Raw genomic sequence first — 26049 nt, forward strand, 5'->3', positions numbered from 1 at the left:
GCCCATATATAAACCCACACATATGTGGTCAGTTAACTTATGAAAAAAGATGCAAGAATGAGGAAGGACAATGAGGAAAGGACAGTCTCTTCAATAAATGGAGTTGGGAAAACTAGGCAGCTACATGCTAAAGAATGAGAGCAGACCACTATCTTACAACATATAAAAAAATTAACTTAAAGGATTAAATAGTTAAATATAAGGCCTGAAACCATAAAGCTCCTAGAAGAAAACATAGGCAGTAGGCTATTGACATCATTTTTAGCAATGTGTTTTTGGACCTAACCACAAAGGCAAGGGAAACAAAAGCAAAAGTAAACAAATGGGACTATATGAAATGAAAAAGCTTCTGCACAGCAAATAAAACCATTAACAAAATGAAAAGGTAACATAAATAGGAGGAGATATTTGCAAATCACATATCTAATAAGGGGGTACTGTTCAAAATATATAAAGAACTCATATTACTCAACAACAACAACAACAACAACAAAACAATCTGATAAAAAATGGGTAGAGGATCAGGACAGACATTTTTCCAAAGAAGATATGCAAATGGTCAGCAGGCACAAAAAAAGATTTTCAACATCATTAATCATCTGGGAAATGCAAATCAAAACCACAATGAGTTATCAGCTTACATTTGTCAGAATGGCTATTATCAAAAGACATGACATAACAAGTGTTGGCAAGGATGTGGAGAGAAGGGAACCCTAATGTACTATTGGTAAGAATGTAAATTGGTGCAGCAAAATGGAAAATAATATGGAATTTCCTCAAAAAAATTAAAATAGAGGCGAGGGGTTAAGATGAATTCCTTCTAGGCATTTTGCCTAGGTCTCTGTTTTCTGTGTTTTAGGAAAGCCTTTTGTGTTTCCTGTTTCTGAGAGTAATGGGTATGCCAACAAATTGGGTAATCTGGAAGAAATGGGAAAAATCCTAGAAATATATCAACTACCAAAACTGAAAGAGGAAAAAAGGGAAAATTTGAACAGACCCAAAATCAGGAAAGCAATTAAATCAATAATCAAAAAGCTCCTAACACACAAAAGTCCAGGGGAAGATGGCTTTCCGCAGAACTCTATCAAGCATTTAAAGAAGAGATAATGCCTATTCTTTAACTGCTCCAAAAACTAAAAGTGGAAGTAACACTTGCAAACTCATTCTACAAGGCCATAATTACCTTGATTCCAAAACCAGACAAAAATTCCACAGAAAAAAAAGATTATTAAAGGCCAATATCTCTGGTGGATATAGATGCAAAAATTACTCACCACGATCCAGTGGGATTGATTCCTGTCCTGCAAGGGTAGTTTGATATTTGCAAATCAATCAATGTAAAACACTAAATTAATAAAAAATGGTAATAATCATATGAACCCCTTAAGAGATGTGGAAAAAGCATTTGACAAAACACAGCATACATTTTTGCTAAAAACCCTCAATAAAGAAGGGATAGAGGGAATATAACTCAACATCATAAAGGCCACATACAAAAGACCACAGCTAATATCATCCTCAAAGGAGAAATACTGAGATAATTTCCTCTACAGCCAGAAACAAGACAGGGATGGCCACTCTCACCAGTGTTATTTGACATATCACTGGAAGTCTTAGTTTCAGCGATCAGACAACAAAAAGATTAAAGTCATGAAATTTTCATTATTCTGAGACAACAGGATACTCTATGTAGCAAATCCAAAATATTCCACCAAAAGACGGCTAGAACTGACACTTGAAGTCAGTAAAGTCACAGGTTACAAAAATCAACATATAGAAATTTGTTGCTTTTCTATACACCAATGAAGCAACAGAAAAAGAAATCAAGCAATCGGTCCCATTTACAATCATATCAAGAACCATAAGATACCTAGAAATAAACTTAACCAAAGGAGTAAAAGGTCTGTAATCTGAAAAATATAGAACACTTATGGAAGAAATTGAAAGGGATACAAAGAAATGGAAAAATATTCCATGTTCATTGATTGGAAGAGCAAATATTGTTAAATTGTCTATACTTCCCAAAGCAATCTACACATTTAATGCAATCCATACCAAAATACCCCAGGCATTTTTCTCAGACCTACAGAAAACAGTTATAAATTTTTATGTAATCTGTTTTGCTTATTCAAAAGATCCTGAATAGGCAAAGCAATCTTGAAAATGAAAATCATAGCTGGAGATCACAATTCTAGATTTTAAGCTGTATTACAAAGCTGTAGTCATCAAGACATTATGGTACTTTCACAAAAACAGACACATAGATCAATGGAATAATGTGGAAAAAATAGAAATGGACACGCTACTATAAGGTTAACTAATTCTCAACAAAGAAAGAAAGAATATCTTATAGAAAAAAGACAATCTCTTCACCAGATGGTTTTGGGAAAACTATATACCGACCTGCAGAAGAATGAACCTCGACCACTTTCTTACACCACCCCATACAATATATTCAAAATGAATGAAAGACCTAAATGTGAGACAAGAAACTATCAAAATCCTAGTGGAGACCACAGGCAGCAAGTTGTTTGACCTTGGCTGTAGCAACTTTTTACTAGACACATCTCCAGGGAGAAGGGCAACAAAATCAAAAATAAATTATTGGGACTTAAGATAAAAACTCTTCTGCACACCAAAGGAAACAATCAACACATCTAAAAGGCTACCTATGGCATGGGAGAAGATATTTTTAAATGACATATCTGATAAAGGGTTAGTATATAAAATCTATAAATGACTTATGAAACTCAACACTCAAAAAAAAAAACCAAATAATCCAGTTAAGAAATGAGCAGAAGACATGAGTAAACATTTTTGCAAAAGACACATCCAGATGGCCAAAAGATACATGAAATGATGCTCCACATCACTCATCGTCAAGGGATTACAAATCAAAACTACAATGAGATACCACCTCACACCTGTCAGAATTGTTAAAATTAACAACACAGAAAACAATTGTTGGTGAGGATTCAGAGAAAAGGGAATCCTCTTTCACTGTTGGGGGAATTCAAACCAGTGCTGCCACTCTGGAGAATAGTGTGGTGGTTCCTCAAAAAGTTAAAAATAGAAATACCCTATAACCCAGTTATTGCACTACTAGGTATTTACTCAAAGGATACAAAAATACTGATTTGAAGGGGCACATGCATTCTGATGTTTATAACAGGATTGTCAACAATAGCCAAATTGTGGAACAAGCCCATATGTTCATCAATTGATGAATGGATAAAGAGGCTGTGATTAAATGTGTGTGTGTGTGTGTGTGTGTGTGTGTGTGTGTGTGTATGATGCACTATTACTCAGCCATAAAAAAGAATGAAATCTTGTCATTTGTAATGACATGGATGGAGCTTGAGTGAATTATGCTATGGGAAATAAGTCAGTCAGAGTAATTTGAAAGGTTTTTAAGTATAGGTTAACATGATATAATTGGGTTTAGTTCAACCACTCTAGTTTCTGAGTAAAAATTGATGGGAAAGAAAAAAATAGAGTTAGTAAATTCCAAATGAGGCTATTTAAAAAATCCAGGACACAGAGAGTGATAGTGGTGATCATATTTAATGTGAAACATATGAATGAATTTAAAGGGTATTCAGAGGACATAACTGATAATAAATTAACTTTGGTGGGATAGCCAGGAGGAATTACCAAATACAGAGTTGGCTATGTTGGATAGAGAAAGAATTGGAAGTAGAACTTTAAATGTGGGAATTTTCACCCTACAGATGGTTATTGCTTTTATGGGCTTACTGTGTGCTACATAAATATATGAATGAAGTAATATATTTTTTTCTTTTTTAAAAAAGTTTTTATGCCTTCTAATAAAACATCTATTCTGCAGCCCATTAAATGAATAATTTTGACTTCAATTCTTATTATTTAAGAAATACATTTCATATGTGTATAGCTGCCATAGACAGCGATTCCTCTGATGGATCTGGGAAAGTAAATTGAAAACGTTCAGGAAAGGATTCACCATTCTAGATGCCATTAGGAACATTTGTGATTCATGGGAAGAGGTTAAAATATCAATATTAGCAGTAGTTTGGAAGATGTTGATTAAAACTCTCATGGATGACTTTGAGAGGTTCTAGACTTCAGTAGAAGTAACTGCAAATATGGTGGAAATAGTAAAAGAGTTAGAATTATAAATGGAACCTGAAAATGTGACTGAATAGCTGCAATCTCATAACAACACTTTAATGGATAAGGGAGTTACTTCTTATGGATGAGCAAAGAAAGTGGTTTCTTGAGACAGAATCTATTTCTAGTGAAGATGCTGGGAACGTTATTGAAATAACAAATAATTTAAATATTTTTTAAATTTTTTTAACGTTTATTTATTTTTGAGACAGAGAGAGACAGAGCATGAACGGGGGAGGGTCACAGAGAGGGAGACACAGAATCTGAAACAGGCTCCAGGCTCTGAGCTGTCAGCACAGAGCCCGACGCGGGGCTCAAACTCACGGACCGCGAAATCATGACCTGAGCCGAAGTCAGCCACTTAACTGACTGAGCCACCCAGGCGCCCCCAAAATTTAAATATTTAACTTAGTTAACAAAGCAGTGCATGTTTGAGAGAATTGACTGCATTATTGAAAGAAGTTCTACAGTAGGTAAAATGCTATCAAACAGCATCACATGCTATAGAGAAATCATTTATAAAAGGAAAAGGTATTCAACATGGTAACCCCCATTGTTGTCTTACTTTAAGTTATTGCCATAGCCATACCAAACTTCCACAACCACCAATGTCATCAGTCAGCAGTCCTTAACATGGAGGCAAGACCCTACACCCACCAATTATTGCAACTTGCTGAAAGCTTATATGATGGTTAGCATCTTTAGCAATAAAGCATTTTTTAAATTAAAGTATGTACATTGTCTTTTAAATATAATGCTATTTCACAATTAGTAGACTACAGTATAGTGTAAAGATGACCTTTACACACACACACAAAACTCATTTGACCCACTTTACTGCAATATTCAGTTTACTGTAGTGATCTGGAACTGAACCTACCATATCTCCAATGTATGCCTACATACTTGAATTTCCTGCACAGTTACAGAAAGATTAATAAGACCTTATACAGCCACAAACTGCTCTTAAAAAGATGGAGATTTTAGGAATTTGCTTACATCTACCAAAAAGGAATGGTAAAGGTTAAATTTCCAATGCTTCAGTTATGTAGGCCAACCAGAAGATTAAGAAATATATAGTGAACACAAGTGTAAATTGTTAGAAGTAATCAGTAGTTATCAGGGCTATTTCTAGAAAGATATGGTCTATCTCTAAGGGGAAGTGATAACAGAATGGGTTTTGATGGTGCATATTGTTGTTCAGTTTGTACATTTTACTTAGTATACAGTCAAGAGATTAAATGGGTGCTGAAAGGCAGTTTTGCACCCCTTGCCAAGACTTGCAGCCTGGGAATGAAAGACAGCCTGGAAGCAGCACTCTTTTAAAATTAATATAGCCAGTGGGCAGAGGGTTAAGATAGCAGAGGAGCAGGGCAACCCTAAACTTGCCTACTCCCCCGAACAGTTAGATAAATATCAAGTCATCCTGAACACCCCAGAAATTGCTCATCTACAAACAGAAAAAATAACATGTGGAAGGTAGGAACTTCAGAGAGTTGATTGGTAGGAGAAAAGAGACATGGGCAGGGAGGGAGCCCTTATCTCAGAGAGAAATAGTGAGAAAAAAAAGAGTGAAAATAGGCTTAGGGTACTGTACAAGAAAATTATTCCCCAAAACCACTGATAGGGAAAAAAGGAGAGTGTTTCAATACTGCCACCTTTTTATAAACAGCGGACAGAGTGTAGAGCCTACACTTTTGGAAGTTAGTGCCTGGCAGTGCTCTGGCAAGGAAGCAGGGAGGAGCCCTGGGAGCAGGCAGTGCAGTCTGAGGATCTCTGGGATGCACTGGCAGAACCAGTTCCTCTACTTGGAGTGCATTTGGTAGAGGTGATAAGGTCTCTCCGTGGGCAAAAGAGGCTGCGGGAACCATTGAGTTGCCCGTTCACCAGTATAAAAACAAAGACACTGGCTAATGGCTGCAAACCTTGGCACCAGCTGTGGGTTGCCATTTACCATAAACTCCAAGGCACTGCTGCTTTGTGGTTGCATGGCTGTGTTCTGGAACAAGCTAGCACTGGCTACAATGCAGTGACACCATCTCCCAGAGGCGTAGGGATCTCTGAAGTGTAGTGTTTTGAAACACAGCTGGGCCTGAGATTAAACACAGGAGGGCTATGCTGCCTGACAGGCAAACAGCTCAGTCAAGGGCAGGGTGAAGGTGGGGATCTGATGGAAGATGGGAACACAAGAAGTGTGATTGCTTCCTTGACTCTGAGAGAGGGAACTTCCTGTTCCTAGACTTAACAGTGTGGTGAAGGCATTTACACCCCTAGCCCACCAGGACTATTATACCTCAGTGAGTTAAACGGCATGACCAAATGGAAAATGGAGCCCTTACACCAAGTCCTGACCCGCCCGGCCCCCTCCCCGTGCCCTCCAGGAACTTCTCCACCAGGGCAAATCCACTTGAGAATCAGAGCAGCAGGCTCCTCCCCCAGAATACCAGTATAAACCCTCCCACACATTAAGTCTACTGATCACAGAATGCCAAAACTCTTCAGCTCTAGGGGAAACAGGACCTAGCTTCCTTTTTTTTTTAGTGTTTGTGTTTGTTCCTTTGATTTGTTTTTGTTATTGTTTTCTTTGATACAGAAGAACATTTTTTTAGTTCTATTTTTTTTAACTTTTAATTTTTTATCTTTCCCCCTTTTTTTCTATGAAGCTTCTCTTAACAAGCAGACCAAAACACACCTAAGAGCTAGCTTCCTTTATTTTTTTAATTTTTTATATTTTTATTATGTTTTACTATTTTTTTTTTCCAAAATGATAAGATGGAGGAGTTCACCCCAAAATAAAGAACAGGAAGAAATGACAGTCAGGGTTTCAATCAATATAGATGTAAGTAGGATGTCTGGACTAGAATTTAAATCGACAATTATAACTGGGCTTAGAAAAAGCATAGAAGGCACTAGAGAATTTCTTACTTCAGAGATAAAAGGGCTAAATCTAGTCAGTCAGGCCAAAATTAAAAATACTATAACTGAGATGCAAACCCAAATGGATGCATGTGAGGATGGATAAATCAGAGGAACTAATTAGTGATATAGAAGATAAAATTATAGAAAATAATCAAGCTGAAAAGAAGAAACATAATTAATGGCTCACGAAGGTACATTTAGGGGATTCAGTGACTTATTAAAATGGAATAGCATTCATATATCATAGGAGTCCCAGAAGATGGAGAGAAAAATTGACAGAAGGTTATTCAAGCGAATTATAGCTGAAAACTTCCCTAATCTATGGAAGGACACAGACATCAAAATCCAAGGATCACAGAGAACTCTCATAAATTCAACAAAAGCTGACCATTGCCAAGGCTTATCATAGTTAAATTCACAACATACACAGACAAAGAAAGAATCCTGAAAGAAGCAAAGGAATAAAAGTCCTTAACCTACAAGGGAAGACAGATAAGGTTCTTAGCAGATGTGTCCACAGAAAAGTGGCAGGCCAGAAATGAATGGCAGGATATACTCAACCTGCTGAATGGGAAAAATATGAAGCCATGAATACTTTATCCAACAAGGCTGTCATTTATAATAGGAGAGGGGCACATACGGGCTCAGTCTGTTGAGTGTATCCCTCTTGATTTCAGTTCAGGTCATATCCCAGGATAATGGGATCCAGCCCTATGTTCGGCTCCATGTTAAGTGTGGAGCATGTTTAAGATTCTTTCTCTCTTACTCTGCCTTTCTCTCCCTCTGCCCCTCACCACTCATGCTATCTCTCTCTCTCAAAAAAAAAAAAAAAAAAAAAGAGAGATCAAAAGCTTCCCAACGAAACAAAAACTAAAGTAGTTTGTCACTATTAAAACTGCCCTGCAATAAATATTGAGGACTCTTTGAGTGGGGAAAAAAAGACCAAAAGCACCAAAAACTAGAAAGGAACAGATAGCATCACGAGATGCATCAACTTTATAGGTATCCCAATGGTACTAAACTCATATCATTCAATAATCACTCTGAATGTAAATGGACAAAATGTTCCAATCAATATATAGGGTACCAGAATGAATGAAAAAATAAGACCCATCCATCTGTTGACTACGAGAGACTCATTTTAGACGTGAAGACACCTGAAGATTGAAAGTTAGATGTTGGAGAACCATCTATCACACTAATGGATGTCAAAAAAAAAAAACCAGACTAGTAATATTTACATCAAACTAGATTTTATTTATTTATTTATGTTTTAATTTTTATTTTTAATTTACATCCAAATTAGTCAGCATCTAGTGCAACAATGCTTTCAGGAGTAGATTCCTAAATGCCCCTTACCCATTTAGCCCATCCCCCCTCCCACAACCCCTCCAGTAGCCCTCCGTTTGTTCTCCATATTTAAGATTCTCTTCTGTTTTGTCCCCCTCCCTGTTTTTATATTATTTTTGTTTCCCTTCTCTTATGTTCATCTGTGTTGTCTCTTAAACTCCTCATATGAATGAAGTCATATGATATTTGTCTTTCTCTTACTAATTTCGCTTAGCATAATACCCTCTAGTTCCATCCACATAGTTGCAAATGGCAAGATTTAATTCTTTTTGATTGCCGAATAATACTCCATTGTGTGTGTGTATATATATATATATATATATATATATATATATATATATACACACACACACAACATACAACATCTTCTTTATCCATTCATCCATCAATGGACATTTGGGCTCTTTCCATACTTTAGCTATTGTTGATAGCACTGCTATAAACATTGGGGTGCATGTGTCCCTTCAAAACAGCATCCCTGTATCCCTTGTATAAATACCTACTAGTGCAATTTCTGGGTCATAAGATAGTTCTATTTTTAGTTTTTTGAGGAACCTCCATACTGTTTTCCAGAGTGGCTACACCAGCTTGCATTCCCACCCTTTTGCAAGACAACAGAAATCCTCTTTCTTTGCATCCTCACCAACATCTGTTGTTGCCTGAGTTGTTGATGTTAGCCATTATGACAAGTGTGAGATGATATCTCATTGTGGTTTGGACTCGTATTTCCCAGATGAGTGACGTTGACCATTTTTTCATGTGTCAGTTGGCCATCTGGATGTCTTCTTTGCAGAAGTGTCTATTCATTTCTTTTGCCCATTTCTTCACTGGATTATTTGTTTTTTGGGGTGTTTACTTTGATAAATTCTTTATAGATTTTGGATACTAACCCTTTATCTGATATGTCATTTGCAAATATCTTCTCCCATTCTGTTGGTTGCATTTTAGTTTTCTGATTGTTTCCTTCGCTGTGCAGAAACTTTTTATTTTGATGAGGTCCCAGGAGTTCATTTTTGCTTGTGTTTCCCTTGCCTCTGGAGACTTGTTGAGTAAGAAGTTGTTGAGGCCAATATCAAAGAGGTTTTTGCCTACTTTCTCCTCTAAGATTATGATGGCTTCCAGTCTTACATTGAGGTCTTTCATCTATTTAGAGTTTATTTTTGTCTACGATATAAGAAAGTGGTCCAGGTTCATTCTTCTGAATGTCATTGTCCAGTTTTCCCAGGACCACTTGCTGAAGAGACTGTATTTACTCCGTTGGATATTCTTTCCTGCTTTGTCAAAGATTAGTTGGCCATACATTTGTGAGTCCATTTCTGGGTTCTCTATTCTGTTCCATTGATCTGTGTATCTGTTGTTATGCCAGTACCATACTGTCTTGATGATTACAGCTTTGTAGTATAGCTTGAAGTCTGGGACTGTGATGACTCCTGCTTTGGTTTCCTTTTTAAAGATTGCTTTTGCTATTTGTGGTCTTTTCTGGTTCCATACAAATTTTAGGATTATTTGTTCCAGCTCTGTGAAGATCCTGTGTCATTTTGATAGGGATTGCATTGAATATGTAGAATGCTTTGGGTACTATTGACATTTTCACAATATTTGTTCTTTGTATCCAGGAGCATGGAATATTTTCCCATTTTTTGTGTGTGTCTTCTTCAATTTCTTTCATAAGATTTCTATACTTTTCAGTGTATAGATTTTTCACCTCTTGGGTTATACTTATTCCTAGGTATTTTATGGTTTTTGGTCCTATTTTAAATGGGATGGATTCCTTGATTTCTCTTTCTGTTGCTTCATTGTTGGTTTATAGGAATGCAACCGCTTTCTCTGCATTGATTTTTTATCCTGCTACTTTGCTGAATTCATGAATGAGTTATAGCAGTTGTGGGTGGAATCTTTAGGGTTTTGCATATAGAGTATCATGTCATCTGCGAAGAGTGAAAGATTGACCTCTGCCTGGCTGATTTGGATTCCTTTTATTTCTTTGTGTTGTCTGATTGCAGAGGCTAAGACTTCCAATACTATGTTGAATAACAGTGGCAAGAGTGGACATCCCTGTCTTGTTCCTGACTTTAGGGGGAAAGATCTCATTTTCCCCCCATTGAGGATGATATTAACATTGAGTCATTCATATATGGCTTTTATGATCTCGAGGTATGATCCTTCTACCCCTATTTTCTTGAGGGTTTTTATTAATAAAGGATGCTGTATTTTGTAAAATGCTTTCTCTACATCTATTGAGAGGCTCATATGGTTCTTGTCTTTCTTTTATTGATGTGATGAATCACGTTGTTTTATGGATATTGAACCAACCCTGCATCCCAAGTATAAATCCCACTTGGTCGTAGTGAATATTTTTTTTAATGTATTGTTGGATCCGGCTCGCTAATATCTTGATGATTTTTGCATCCATGTTCATCAGGGAAATTGGTCTATAGTTCTCCTTTTTAGTGTGGTCTCTGTCTGGTTTTGGAATCAAGGTAATGCTGGCTTCATAGAAAGAATTTGGAAGTTTTTCTTCCATTTCTACTTTTTTGAACAGTTTCAAGAAAATAGGTGTTAACTCTTCCTTAAATGCTAGAATTCCTCTGGAAAGCCATCGGGCCCTGGACTCTTGTTTTTTTGGGAGAGTTTTGATTTCTCATTCGGTTTCTTTACTGGTTATGGGTCTGTTCAAATTTTCTATTTCTTCCTGTTTCAGTTTCGGCAGTGTATATGTTTCTAGGAATTTGTCCACTTCTTCCAGATTGCCCATTTTATTGGCATATAATTGCTCATAATATTCTCTTATTATTCTTTTTGTTTCTGCTGTGTTGGTTGTGATCTAGCCTGTTTCATTCTTGATTTTATTTATTTGGATCCTTTCCTTTCTCTTTTTGATCAAAGTGGCTAGTGGTTTATCAGTTTTGTTAATTTGTTTAAAGAAACAACTTCTGGTTTCATTAATCTGTTCTAGTGTTCTTTTGGTTTTGGTAGAATTGATTTCCGTTCTAATCTTTATTATTTCCTGTCTTTTGTTGGTTTTATGCTTTATTTGCTGTTCTTTTTCCAGCTCTTTAAGGCATAAGGTTAGGTTGCGTACCTAAGATTGTTCTTCCTTCTTTAGGAAGGCCTGGATTACTATATACTTTCCTCTTATGACAGTCTTTCCTGCGTACCAGAAGTTTTGGGTTTTGGTGTTATCATTTTCACTGCCTTCCATGAACTTTTTAATTTCCTTTTTAACTTCTTGGTTAGCCCATTCATTCTTTAGTAAGATGTTTCTTAGTCTCAAGTATTTGCTACCTTTCTAAATTTTTTCTTGTGGTTGTTTTCAAGTTTCATAGAATTGTGGTCTGAAATTATGCACGGTATGATCTTGAACTTTTTGTAATTGTTGAGAGCTGATTTGTGTCCCAGTATGTGGTCTATCCTGGAGAACGTTCCATGTGCACTGGAGAAGAATGTACATTCTGCTGCTTTAGGATGAAATGTTCTGAATTCATCTGTTAAGTCCATCTGGTCTAGTGTGTCATTCAAAGCCATTGTTTCCTTGTTTTTTTGATTAGATGATCTGTCCATTGCTGTGAGTGAGGTGTTCAAGTCTCCTACTATTATGGTATTTCTATTGATGAGTTTCTTTATGTTTGTGATTAATTGATTAATATATTTGGGTGATACTACATTTGGTGCATAAATATTTACAATTGTTAGGTCTTCTTGGTGGATAGACCTCTTAATTATGATATAATGCCCTTCTGCATCTCTTGATACAGTATTTATTTTAAAGTCTAGATTGTCTGATATAAGTATGGCTACTCTGGCTTTCTTTCGTTGACTATTAGCATGATAGATAGTTCTCCATCCCCTTACTTTCAATCTGAAGGTGTCTTTAGGTCTAAAGTGGGTCTCTTGGAAACAGCATAGAGATGGATCTTGTTTTCTTATACAATCTATTACCCTATGTCTTTTGATTGGATCATTGAGTCCATGGACGTTTAGAGTGTGTACTGAAAGGTATCAATTTATTGTCATTATATTGCTGGTAGAGTTGGAGTTTCTGATGGTGTTCTCTGGTACTTTCTAGCCTTTGTTGCTTTTGGTCTTTGTTTTTTATTTTATTTTCTTTCATCTCTTCTCCCCTCGGAGAGTCCCCCTTAAAATTTCTTGCAGGGCTGGTTTAGTGGTCACAAACTGCTTTAATTTTTGTTTGTCTGGGTAACTTTCTTTCTCTCCTATTTCGAATAGAATAGAATATCCAGCTTTGCTGGATAAATTATTGGCTGCATATTTTTTCTGATTCAGCACATTGAATATATCCTGCCACTCTTTTCTGGCCTGCCAAATTGTTGTGGATAGGTCTTCTGCAAACATGACCTGTCTTCCCTTGTAGGTTAAGGACTTTTTTCCCTTTGCTGCTTTCATGATTCTTTCCTTGCCTGAGTATTTTGTGAATTTGAGTATGGTGTGCTTTGTTGATGGTCAGTTTTTGTTGAATCTAATAAGAGTCCTCTGTGCTTCCTGAATTTTGATGTCTGTGTCTTTCCCCAGGTTAGGAAAGTTTTCTGTTATGATTTGCTCACATAACACTTCTACCCCTATTTCTCTCTCTTCCTCTTCTGGGACCCCTATGCTTCTGATGCTGTTCCTTTTTAAATGAGTCACTGATTTCTCTAATTGTTAAATCATGCCCTTTTGCCTTAATCTCCCTTTTGTTTTCTGCTTCATTATTCTCCATAAATTTTTCCTATATAACGCTGATTCTCTGTTCTGCCTCATCCATACTTGCTGCTGTGGCCTCTATTCGAGATTGCAGCTCATTTGTAGTATTTTTTTATTTCATCCTCACTAGCTTTTACTTCTTTTATATACGCAGAAAGGGATTCTAATCTATTTTCGACTCCACTTAGTATTCTTATCGTGATACCAAATTATGGTTAAGACATCTTGCTTATATCTGTGTTGGTTAAGTCCCTGGCTGTAAATTCTTCCCGCTCTTTCTTTTGGGGTGAATTCCTTCGTTTTGTCATTTTGGAGGGAGAAAAGGAATTAATGAGGTAAAAAAATAAAATTAAAGAAAATTAAAATTAAAATATATTAAAATTAAAAACTCGCCACACGCAAAATCAAATAAATTATGCCAGATCCTAGGTGTGTTTTGGTCTGGGTGTTGAAATTGGCTTGATAGATTAGAGAAAAAAGGGAAAAGTGGGGAAAAAAAGGAAATCACTTGAAAATTTGAAAAAAAAATGAATACACTGAAGTAGACTAAAATGAAGTGATGGAAATTAAAAAAATTAAAAATTTAAACAAACGTAATGTAAAGTAGAAAAAAACTAAAGAAAAATATTTTTAATAAAAATTGAAAACAAAAATGATTTTTTTCTCTTTCTGTATTCAAAAAAAAAGAAATGAAAAAGAGAAAAAGAAAAAAAAGAAAGAAAGTTGAATAGATGGACCTGCTAACAGACTGAAATATGACTGAAATTACTTTGTTTTCCCCTAGAAGTCAAACTATGAAGCGCTTTATACTCCATAACCTAATCAGGCAGTGAGACTTATGTTCTTGAAGAGTGAGGTTGGCCCAGTTGGGTGGAGCTTAGTCTAATGGCTCTGTTCTCCACTAGATGGTGCTGATTAGCCTACTGTGGTGGATTGTTGTGCCACTGGTAGGTGCATATGCCCATGCGTGGGAGCGGTGAAAATGGCGTCACCCAGCTACCCAGTCTCTAGTATTGGAACTCTGCTCTCCCCAATCAGCAATCACACACTCATACTTTGTCTTTGGCTTCCATCCACTCCCTGCTTTTACACAGTCCATGAACAAGCCCCAGGCAGCACTCCCTCCTGAGTTTTGTGTCAGATGTGGCTGTTTCTCCTGGTTGCTTACTTCTGAGGGACTGTGGCTTTGACTAGTTCTGTCCCTCTGTGGAGGGTCTCACCAAGCAATGTCTGGGTGCCAGCAGCACCCAGGAACGTTTGTGGAACTGTGCTGCTGCCGATGCCCAGAGACTGCAGCCAGGTACCACCCACCCCAGAAGTACGTGAGATAGTGTAGAAGCAGCATTTCAGGGATTATGGAAAATCACAACACACATCTAGCACCAGGCTTCACCCTTAATGACCTTGTTCCAGCACCAGTGAATGTGGTTGTTCTCTGGGGTCTTCTGGGACCACGTGGCCTCACAGCCTCTACCAAATATCCTTCCAACAGTGGAACCATTCTTCCCTGTGTGGCCTGAGAACCTCCCAGAGCCCACTCTGCTCCTGGAGATTTGCCCTTCCCACCATAGCACTGCCAGGTATTGAGCTGAGGAGTTTCAGACTCTACACTCCCCCTGTTTATAGTCTTAATGGAATTAATGGAATGGAAACCCTCTCCATTTTCTCTCCTTTCTCCTTTAGTTCAGTCCCTGTGGCTGTTTCCAATTTTCCACTTTCTCTCCAGTTGCTTCTATGGGGGTTTATGCTTTTCCTGTATTCTCCTCCCCATCTCCATCTTCTCTCCACATGCAAAAGCGGCTCCCTGCCCTCTGCGGCTTCTCTCTCCCTAAGTTTACTTCTCTGCACCATGTACCTGCTGAATTCTGTGGCTCAGGTTGTTTAGTTTGTTGTGTTAATCCTCAGATCGGTTTTCTAGGTGTGCAGGATGCTTTAGTGTTATTCTTGCTGTATTTAATGGACACAAGACACCCAAAAAACTTCCATATTGTTCTGCCATCTTGGTTCCTCCTCAGTAAGAACCAAACTAGATTTTAAATAAAAGACTATAACAAGAGATGAAAATGGGCATTATACCATAATTAAGGGGTCCATCCATCAAGAAGATCTAACAATTGTAAATATTTATGCCTTCAACTTGATAGCACCCAAATATATAAAGCAATAACAAATATAAGAATCTCATTCATAATAATACAATAAGAGAAGGGGACTTTGACACCCTACTTGCATAAAAGTACAGATCGTTTAAGAAAATCAACAAGGAAACAATGGCTTTGAGTGACACACTGGATCAGACGGACTTAATGGATATATTCAGAACATTTTATCCTAAAACATCAGAATACTCATTCTTTTATGAGTATGTGCATACAGAACATTCTCCAGAATAGATCACATACTGGGTCACAAATCTGTCCTCAACAAACACAGAAAAATTAAACCATACCATGCACATTCTCAGACCACAACACTATGAAACTTGAAGCCAACCACAAGAACAAATTTGGAGACACTATAAATACATGGACGTTAAAGAACATCCTAATAAAGAATGAATGGGTAAACCAGGAAATTAAAGATGAAACAAAAAATAATGGAAGAAAATGAAAATGAAAAAGTGACAGTCCAAAATCTATGGGCTACAGACAAGGCAGTTCCAAGAGGAAATTATATTGCAATGCAGGCCTACCTCAAGAAGCAAGGAAGGTCTCAAAACACATCCTAACCTTACAGGTTAAGGAACTAGAAAAGGAACAGCAATCAATGTCAAAGGCAACAGAAGAATGGAAATAATAAAGATTAAAGTAGAAATGAATGATATAGAAGCAAACAAACACCAGTAGAGCAGAAAGGGAACTAAGAGCTGTTTCTTTGAAAGAATTAATATAATTGATAAATCCTAGCCAGACTTATCAAAAAGAAAAAAAAGAATGGACCTAAAAAAATAAAGCTACAAAAGAAAAGGGAAAGATCACAAGTAACACCACAGAAATACAAACAATTATAAGAGAATATTATGAAAAATTATATGACAACAAACTGGGTAATCTGGAAGAAATAGATAAATTCCTAGAAACATATGAACTACCAAAACTGAAACAGGAATAATGGGAAAATTTGAACAGACCCATAACCAGGAAAGAAATTGAATCTGTAGTGGTGCCTGGGTGGCTCAGTATGTTAAGTATCCAACTTGGGCCCTGGTCATGATCTCACATTCATGAATTTGAGCCCTAAATCAGGCTCTGTGCTGACAGCTCAGAGCCTGAGCCTTTTTCAGATTCTGTGTCTCCCTCTCTCTCTGCCTCTGTCCCACTCACACTCTGTTTCTCTCTCTCTCAAAAATAAAAAGAAAATTAATAAAATTTACAAGATTTTTAAAAAAATTGAATCTGTAGTCAAAATGCTCCCAACACACAAAATCCCAGGGCCAGATGGCTTTTGTGGAATTCTATCAAACATTTAAAGAGATAATCCCTAGTCTTCTCAGATTTTTCAAAAAACTAGAAATGTAACTCTTAAAAATTCATCATTAACTTGATTCCAAAACCAAAGATTCCACAAAAAAAGTTACTATAGGCCACTATATCTGATGAACATGGATACAAAAATTCCCTATGTGATACTAGCAATATGAATCCAACAGTACATTAAAGAATTAGTCATTATGATCAAGTGGCATTTATTCCTGGGCTGCATGGGTATTTCAATATTTGAAAATCAATCAATGTGATATACCATATTAATAACAGAAAAGATAAGAACCATATGATCCTCTTAATAGATGCAGAAAAAGCATTTGACAAAATGCAGCATCAGCTCTTGATAAAACACTCAACAAAGCAGGGACAGAGGGAATGTACTTCAACATCATAAAGGCCATATAGAAAAGACCCACTGCTAATATCATGCTCAATGGTGAATAATTGAGAATCTTTCCCCTATGGTCAGGAACAAGACAAAGATGTCCACTGTGACCATTATTATTTAACGTAGTACTGAATGTTCTAGCCTCAACAATCAGACAACCAAAAGAAAAAAGAAAGTTATCCAAGTAGGCAAAGAAGTCAAGTTTTCACTATTTGCTGAGAACATGATACTCTATGTAGAAAACCAAAATATTCCACGAAAAATTGCTAGAACTAATAAATGATTTCAACAAATTAACAGGATACAAAATCAACATACAGAAATCTGCCCATCTATACACCAATAATGAAAGAGCAGAAAGAGAATTCAAGGAATTGATCCTATGTGCAACTGCACCAAAACAATTAGATACTTAGGAATAAATCTAAGCAAAGAGATAAAAGATCTGTACTGTTAAAACTATAGAAAACTCATGAAAGAAATCAAAGAGACACAAAGAAATGAAAAAAAAATTCCATTCCCATAGATAGAACAAACATTGTTAAAGTGACTATAGTACCCACAGCAGTCTACACATTTATTGAAACCCCAATCAAAATAACATCAACGTTTTTAACAGACCAAGAACAAACCACCTCAAAATTTCTGTGGAAACACAAAAGATCCCTAATAGCCACAGCAGTCCTGAAAAATAAATAAATAAATAAATAAATAAATAAACCTGGAGGCGTCACAATTCTGAATCTCAAGCTATATTATAAAGCTGTATGATAAAGATAGTATGATAGTATGTATGATAAAGTATGTATGATAAAGTATGAATGATAAAGTATTTATGATAAAGTATGTATGATAGTATGATAGCTGTATGATAAAGATAGTATGATAGTATGATAAAAACAGTCACCTAAATCATTGAAACAGGAGAGAAAACCCAGAAATGGACCCACAACTATATGGTAAACTAATCTTTGGCAAAGCTGGAATGTATATTGAATGGAAAAAAGAAGGACTATTCAATAAATGGCTTTGGGAAAACACAGCAACATGAAGAAGAATGAAACTGGACCACTTTCTTAAAGCATCCCACGAAATATATTCAAAATGGATTAAAAACCTAAATGTGAAACAGGGAACCATCAAAACCCTCTAGGAGAACACAGGCAGCAACCTCTTTGACCTTGGCCATAGCAACTTCTTACTAGACATGTCGGCAGAGGCAAGGGAAACAAAAGCAAAAATGAACTATTGGGAATTCATCAAGATGAAAAATTTCTGCACAGCGAAGGAAACAATCAACAAAACTAAAAGGCAACCTACAGAATGGAGAAGACATTTACAAATGACATAGCTGATAAAGAGTTAGTATCCAAAACCCATAAAGAACTTACCAAACTCAAAACCCAAAAAATAAATAATGCAGTTTAAGAAATGAGCAGAAGACATGAATAGACACTTTTTCAAAGAAGACATCCAGATGGCTAACAGACACATGAAAAGATGCTCAACATCGCTTATCATCAGGGAAATGCAAATCAAAGCCATGATGAGATACTACCTCACACCTGTCAGAATATCTAAAATTAACAACACAAGAAATAGCAGGTTTTAGCAAGTATGTGGAGAAAGGGAAACCATCTTACACTGTTGATGGGAATGCAAACTGGTCCAACCACTCTTGAAAATAGCATGGAGGTCTCTCAAAAATTTAAAAATACAACTACCCTATGATTCAGCAATTATACTACTAGGTATTTACCCAAAGGATTCAAAAATACAGATATGAAGGTGTACATACACCCTTATGTTTATACGAGCATTATCAACAATAGTCAAATGATGGAGAGAGCCCAAATATCAATAGACTGATGAAAGGATAAAGAAGATGTGGTATGTGGTATACATATATATATATATATATATATATATATATATGAATATTACTCAGCTATCAAAAAGAATGACATCTTGCCATTTGCAACAACATGGCTGGAGCTAGAGTGTATTATGCTAAGCGAAATAAGTCGAGGAAAGACAAATACCATATGATGTCACTCATGTGAATTTAAGAAACAACACAGATGAACATATGGTAATGGGAAAATAACAGGGAAACAATCTATAACAGACTCTTAAAGATAGATATCAAAATGAGGGTTGATGGAGGGAGATGGGTGGGGGATAAGCTAAATGAGTGATGGGTATTAAGGAGGGTACTTGTGATGAGCACTGGGTATTATATCTAAGTGATGAATAACTGAATTCTACACCTGAAACCAATATTGCACTAACTAAATTAAATTAGCAATTAAAAAAAATGAAAACAAAAATATAGGAAAAAAAGAAAATTATTATAGCCAGGGTGGCACTGTTTTCTAATTTGCATGAAAACACATTGATTGTGAGACCCAGGGCAACACTTGTGCTGTACCCCCTTGCTTTTCCTCAGAAATTTATATGTAGATGATTTTAGCTCTTAAACAGAAAAGAATACATAAAGTAATGTATACATTTAGAAGGGTTAGAGTTAGAATGACTGTCCCATTGTTTATAGGTGAATTATCAGTGAACAAATATTTATAAAGCATCTACAATGTGCCAATCGGTTTGACACAATTATGAGTAAAATAGTAACCATCAGTACACTTATTTATATTGCGGTCTATTCACTCTAGTGGGAAAGTTTATGGACTGGACCCATGCCTTTTTATTGTTTAAGTATAATCTATCAGAACCATCATCTTCTTCCCTAAAGTCTGCCTCTGTTCGTCACCTCCCAGTTCCTAGAATGAACCCCCGCCTTCCTTAGCAATCCTGAGGTTTAGAGTGATAATCCCCATCCCTTAAAGACAGCCTACTTATGAATGTCTTAAAGCAAAACAGACTAATTGGATATTAGAAGAATAAAAAGACCATCCAGAACCAAACATGGCTGTCCTGGAGCCTGTCTAATGCATTGCTGTAAATAAGGTTTTGCGGGGGGGGGGGGGGGGGGGGGGAAGGGCCGGTATGTTTTGTTGTTGTTGTTGTTATTGTTGTTGTTATTTTTGTGTTTCTCTTGAAATATCTCTCTTCTTAAGTTTAAACAACAATTCTTTGACAATTTTTAGCAGCTTAACTTTAACCAATACAAATAGATCCTTCTGGATATGGAGCCTAAAGAGGAAAAAAAAATCTTTTTTTATACTTAAAGAGCATTTACCAGTTTACCAAGAGTGTTGATACCATTATTTGTGTTGATTCTTATGACAACTCTGTGAGTTAGACAAGTCAGCCTTATTTTCCCTATTTTTAAATGAGGAAACCAAAGCTCATAAATAATTAAAAGATTTGCCTCTAGTCATATGATAAATTTTAGAAGTGAAAATCAAATCCAGGATTCTCATTCTAACCTCAGTGTTCATTTTACTGACCATCACTGCATCAGTTAAAAACCATCAAAATTGGGGTGCCTGGGTGACTCAGTCAGTTAAGTGTCTGACTCTAGATTTCGGCTCAGGTCATGATCTCCAGTTCACAAGTTCAAGTCCCGCATTGGGCTCCACACTGACAGAGTGGAGACTGCTTAGGATTCTGTCTCTTCTCCTCTATGCTCCTCCCCACCTCGTGCTCTCTCTTTCTCTCTTACTCTCTCAAAATAATTAAGCATTTTTAAAACATCACACTACATATTTAAAAACAAATATAATGGATATTCTTCATTGGAAAATGGTAGGTAAATGAGATATGTAGTGATCAGATTGCAAGATTCCTTCTAAAATTCTTGGACTCCCTTAAAAAATAGAAATATTCAATTCAATAAGTAACTACAGCTCTTCAAGCAATTTGACTTCAAAAAGAACATTTGTCTTCAGCTAATCCTTTCAGTTGCTGCGAATTAAAAATAAAGTAAAAATAAATCGACATACTGTTAAACATATTGTTAAACATAAACATGTAAGCATATTGTTTAAAAGTTTTTAAATGGCTCCATCTATAGGTTAATATATTTGTTTTACAGACTTGTTCTGGAATTCCCATGCAGATATACTGAAAATAAGTGTAACTCATCTTGTTAAGAGAAAGCACAGTACCCATACTACCTGACATGGTATCTGAAAATGGGTACATTCTCTGTAAATGCTTGTTTTGTATATAGATGATAGATAGATAGATAGATAGATAGATACACAGATGGGTAGATGAATGGATGGATAGATAAAAATGTCAGACATTAAGCACTTAGTTGTACACAAGAGTGGGCATACAAGGAGGAGACTATCCAAAGCAGCAGATTTAGTTGGCATTGTGTTTTAAAATTTTCAGTGGGAATTAAATAAACAGCCTCTATTTCCAAAAGTAATACAGTCGGGTGTGTGCGTGCGTGTGTGTGTGTGTGTGTGTGTGTGTGTGTGTGTAAATAAAGTGGAACAATAATGAATAAATGAAATTCTCATTATTGTTTTTTCAACGTTTATTTATTTTTGGGACAGAGAGAGACAGAGCATGAATGGGGGAGGGGCAGAGAGAGAGGGAGACACAGAATCGGAAACAGGCTCCAGGCTCTGAGCCATCAGCCCAGAGCCCAACGCGGGGCTCGAACTCACGGACCGCGAGATCGTGACCTGGCTGAAGTCGGACGCTTAACCGACTGCACCACCCAGGCGCCCCGAAATTCTCATTATTAAAATCTTCCAAAGAAAAGAAAAAGAGAACAATTCTCATGTCCACATATATTCTTCTAAGAAAGCATTACTACTAGCCTTAACATTGGGCAACAAGCTAAGATTGACTCTAGTGACCTACTCATATATTTTTTAATCATTATTTTGGAAGGCATTTGCTCAAAATCTCATTCACGTTTTCTTAGCCACTGTTTAATACTATTTTATTTGTACTGACTTATGGAAATTAAAACAAGATAAAATATAAGCAAATCTTTCGTCAGAGGCATGAAGGTCAAACGACAAAAGGAAATGTCTTATTTCTTGTTTCCTGTTTTATTTCAGATTTTCCCTTGCTAGAAAAAGCACAGATCCTTCACACATGCCAAAATTGTTTTCTACAGGTTCAGAAAAGATCTTCAAATAAAACTGATATCGAGGACCCTAATTTTTGTTATAATTGGATTTTAAACTAAAATAACACTGGCAACAGCATTAAAAGGCCAGGAAGTAAGGGGTCCAGGGTAAACTTCTAAGTCATTGTATTTTAACCCCTACTTTCCAGCAGTATTATACAAAACTTGTCTTTCTTCAGAGAGGGATATTGTTGGGCTGAATTTTCCTGATATTCAATGCCATCCAATGCAAGACTGAACCATTTTCACTACTCTATATCGTATGCTCCAGTTCTGTTGGACTATCCGGATTTCCCAAGGGCACCTATGCCATACTGGATATTATGCCTTTGTTCATGCTACTCTGTTTGCTTAGAACCTTATCATTGCATTTCTACTTGTCCATATTCTGCCAATATTTCAAGGTCCAGCTCAAATGCCAACTCCGTGAACCCATACAGATTCCCACAAAACTGCTTCTAACTCTATCACCTTTCTGTTCACACTCTGCCTTCTATGTTAGATTTCTATGCATTTTCTTTGTTTGTGTTCTTCTTAAAGTTTTCATTTAATTCCAGTTAGTTAACATACAGTGTAATATTATTTTCAGGTATAGAATTTAGTGATTCATCACATACATACAACACCCAGTGCTCATGACAAGAAGTGCCCTCCTTAATAACCATCACCTATAAAAGACAACTACCCCACCCACCTCCCCTCAAGTAACCATAAGTTTGTTCTGTATACTTAAGAGTCTATTTCCTGGTTTGCCTTCATCTTTTATTTTCCCTCTATGTTCATCTGTTTTGCTTCTTAAATTTTATGTATGAGTGAAATCATATGGAATTTGTCTTTCACTGACTGACTTACTTCACTTAGCATAATACTTTCTGGCTCCATCCATGTTATGCAAATGGCAAGGTTTCATTCATTTTTTATACCTGAGTAATATTCCATTTATATATATACCACATATTCTTTAACCATTCGTCAGTCAAAGGAAATTTGGGCTCTTTCTGCAATTTGGCTGTTGTTGATAATGATGCTATAAACATCAGAGTGCAGGTATCACTTCAAATCTGTATTTTTGTATTCTTTGGGTAAAAACCTAGCAGTGTAATTGCTGGATCATAGGGTAGTTCTATTTTTAACTTTTTGAGGAACCTCCATACTGTTTTCCAGAGTGTCTGCACCAGTTTGCATACACACCAACAACGTAAGAGGTTTCCCCTTTCTCCATAGCCTCGCCAACACCCATTGTTTTTTGTGCTGTTAATTCAAGCAATTTTGAAAGGTGTGATGTGATATCACACTGTAGTTTTGATTTACATTTCCCTGATGATGAATGATGTTGAGCAACTTTTCATGTGTCTGTTAGCCATTTGGATGTTTTCTTTGGAAAAATATCTATTCACGTCTTCTTTTTTTTTCTTTCTTTCTTTCTTTCTTTCTTTCTTTCTTTCTTTATTTATTTTTTTAATATATGAAATTTATTGTCAAATTGGTTTCCATACAACACCCAGTGCTCATCCCAAAAGGTGCCCTCCTCAATACCCATCACCCACCCTCTCCTCCCTCCCACCCCCCATCAACCCTCAGTTTGTTCTCAGTTTTTAACAGTCTCTTATGCTTTGGCTCTCTTCCACTCTAACCTCTTTTTTTTTTCCCCTCCCCCATGGGTTCCTGTTAAGTTTCTCAGGATCCACATAAGAGTGAAACCATATGGTATCTGTCTTTCTCTGTATGGCTTATTTCACTTAGCATCACACTCTCCAGTTCCATCCACGTTGCTACAAAAGGCCATATTTCACTTTTTCTCATTGCCACGTAGTATTCCATTGTGTATATAAACCACAATTTCTTTATCCATTCATCAGTTGATGGACATTTAGGCTCTTTCCATAATTTGGCTATTGTTGAGAGTGCTGCTATGAACATTGGGGTACAAGTGCCCCTATGCATCAGTACTCCTGTATCACTTGGATAAATTCCTAGCAGTGCTATTGCTGGGTCATAGGGTAGGTCTATTTTTAATTTTCTGAGGAACCTCCACACTGCTTTCCAGAGTGGCTGCACCAATTTGCATTCCCACCAACAGTGCAAGAGGGTTCCCGTTTCTCCACATGCTCTCCAGCATCTATAGTCTCCTGATTTGTTCATTTTGGCCACTCTGACTGGCGTGAGGTGATACCTGAGTGTGGTTTTGATTTGTATTTCCCTGATGAGGAGCGACGCTGAACATCTTTTCATGTGCCTGTTGGCCATCCGGATGTCTTCTTTAGAGAAGTGTCTATTCATGTTTTCTGCCCATTTCTTCACTGGGTTATTTGTTTTTCGGGTGTGGAGTTTGGTGAGCTCTTTATAGATTTGGATACTAGCCCTTTGTCCGATATGTCATTTGCAAATATCTTTTCCCATTCCGTTGGTTGCCTTTTAGTTTTGTTGGTTGTTTCCTTTGCTGTGCAGAAGCTTTTTATCTTCATAAGGTCCCAGTAATTCACTTTTGCTTTTAATTCCCTTGCCTTTGGGGATGTGTCGAGTAAGAGATTGCTACGGCTGAGGTCAGAGAGGTTTTTCCTGCTTTCTTCTCAAAGGTTTTGATGGTTTCCTGTCTCACATTCAGGTCCTTTATCCATTTTGAGTTTATTTTTGTGAATGGTGTGAGAAAGTGGTCTAGTTTCAACCTTCTGCATGTTGCTGTCCAGTTCTCCCAGCACCATTTGTTAAAGAGACTGTCTTTTTTCCATTGGATGTTCTTTCCTGCTTTGTCAAAGAGTAGTTGGCTATACGTTTGTGGGTCTAGTTCTGGGGTTTCTATTCTATTCCATTGGTCTATGTGTCTGTTTTTGTGCCAACACCATGCTGTCTTGATGATGACAGCTTTGTAGTAGAGGCTAAGGTCTGGGATTGTGATGCCTCCTGCTTTGGTCTTCTTCTTCAAAATTGCTTTGGCTATTCGGGGCCTTTTGTGGTTGATATTTATTTAACTGTGTTTGAGAAAGGAGTCAAGTATAGCGTTCCCTTACTACACTGCCAGCTTAACTTCCCCCTCCCCCCCCCCACACAAGCAGTAATATTTTAAAAAGGAATATTTTTTGTCTTAGGAATAGTTTACAGCAGTGGGATTAAAATATTTATTAATCCATTTTGTCAAAAAATGTGGTTTCATTCAGGCTGTGTTGTTTCTTTATAGAACAAAAGGGTAGCTTTTGCATAATTCTTAAGGGCCCTAGGATTTGTTGGCTTTGACTTAAAGTCACCAGCTGCATTAGCCTGAGTCAACAGTCAGCAGCCTGTTCTTTGAAGCTTTGGAACCAGGCATTGACTTCTCCTCTCTAGCTATGAAAATCCTAAATGGCATCTTCTCTCAATATAAGGCTGTTTAATCTATATTGAAAATCTGTTTTGTTGTTTAGCCACCTTCATTAATTACCTTAGCTAGATCTATTGGATAACTTGCTGAATCTTCTACATCAACACTTGTTGCTTCACTTTGTACTTTTATGTTACAGAGACAGCTTTTTCCTTAAACAACATGAAGCAATCTCTTCTAGCTTCAAACATCATAGAATTGAAGAGAATTAGGTTTATGCTCTGGATTAGGCTTTGGCTTAAGGGAATGTTATGACTGGTTTAATCTTTTATCCATACCACTAAAACTTTTTCCATATTAGCAACAAGGCTGCTTCACTTTCTTATCATTTGTGTGTTCACTGGAATAGTACTCTTAATTTTCTTCAAGTACTTTCCCCTTGCATTCACAGTGTGGCTAACTGGTGCAAGAGGCCTAGGTTTTTTCCTATCATATCTTTTTACATGTATTCCTTTCTAAGGTTAATCATTTCTAGCTTTTGGTTTAAAGTGAGATAGGTGTAACTCTTCCTCTCACGTGAACACTTAGAGGCCACTGTATGGTTACTAAATGGCCTAATTTCAATATTGTTGTGTCTCAGAGAATAGGGGGGCCCAACGAGAGGGAGAAAGATTAGGTAATGGTTGGCTGTTGGATCAGTCAG

Source organism: Acinonyx jubatus, chromosome X (assembly GCF_027475565.1).
Source record: "Acinonyx jubatus isolate Ajub_Pintada_27869175 chromosome X, VMU_Ajub_asm_v1.0, whole genome shotgun sequence".
Classification (NCBI taxonomy): Eukaryota; Metazoa; Chordata; class Mammalia; order Carnivora; family Felidae; genus Acinonyx; species Acinonyx jubatus.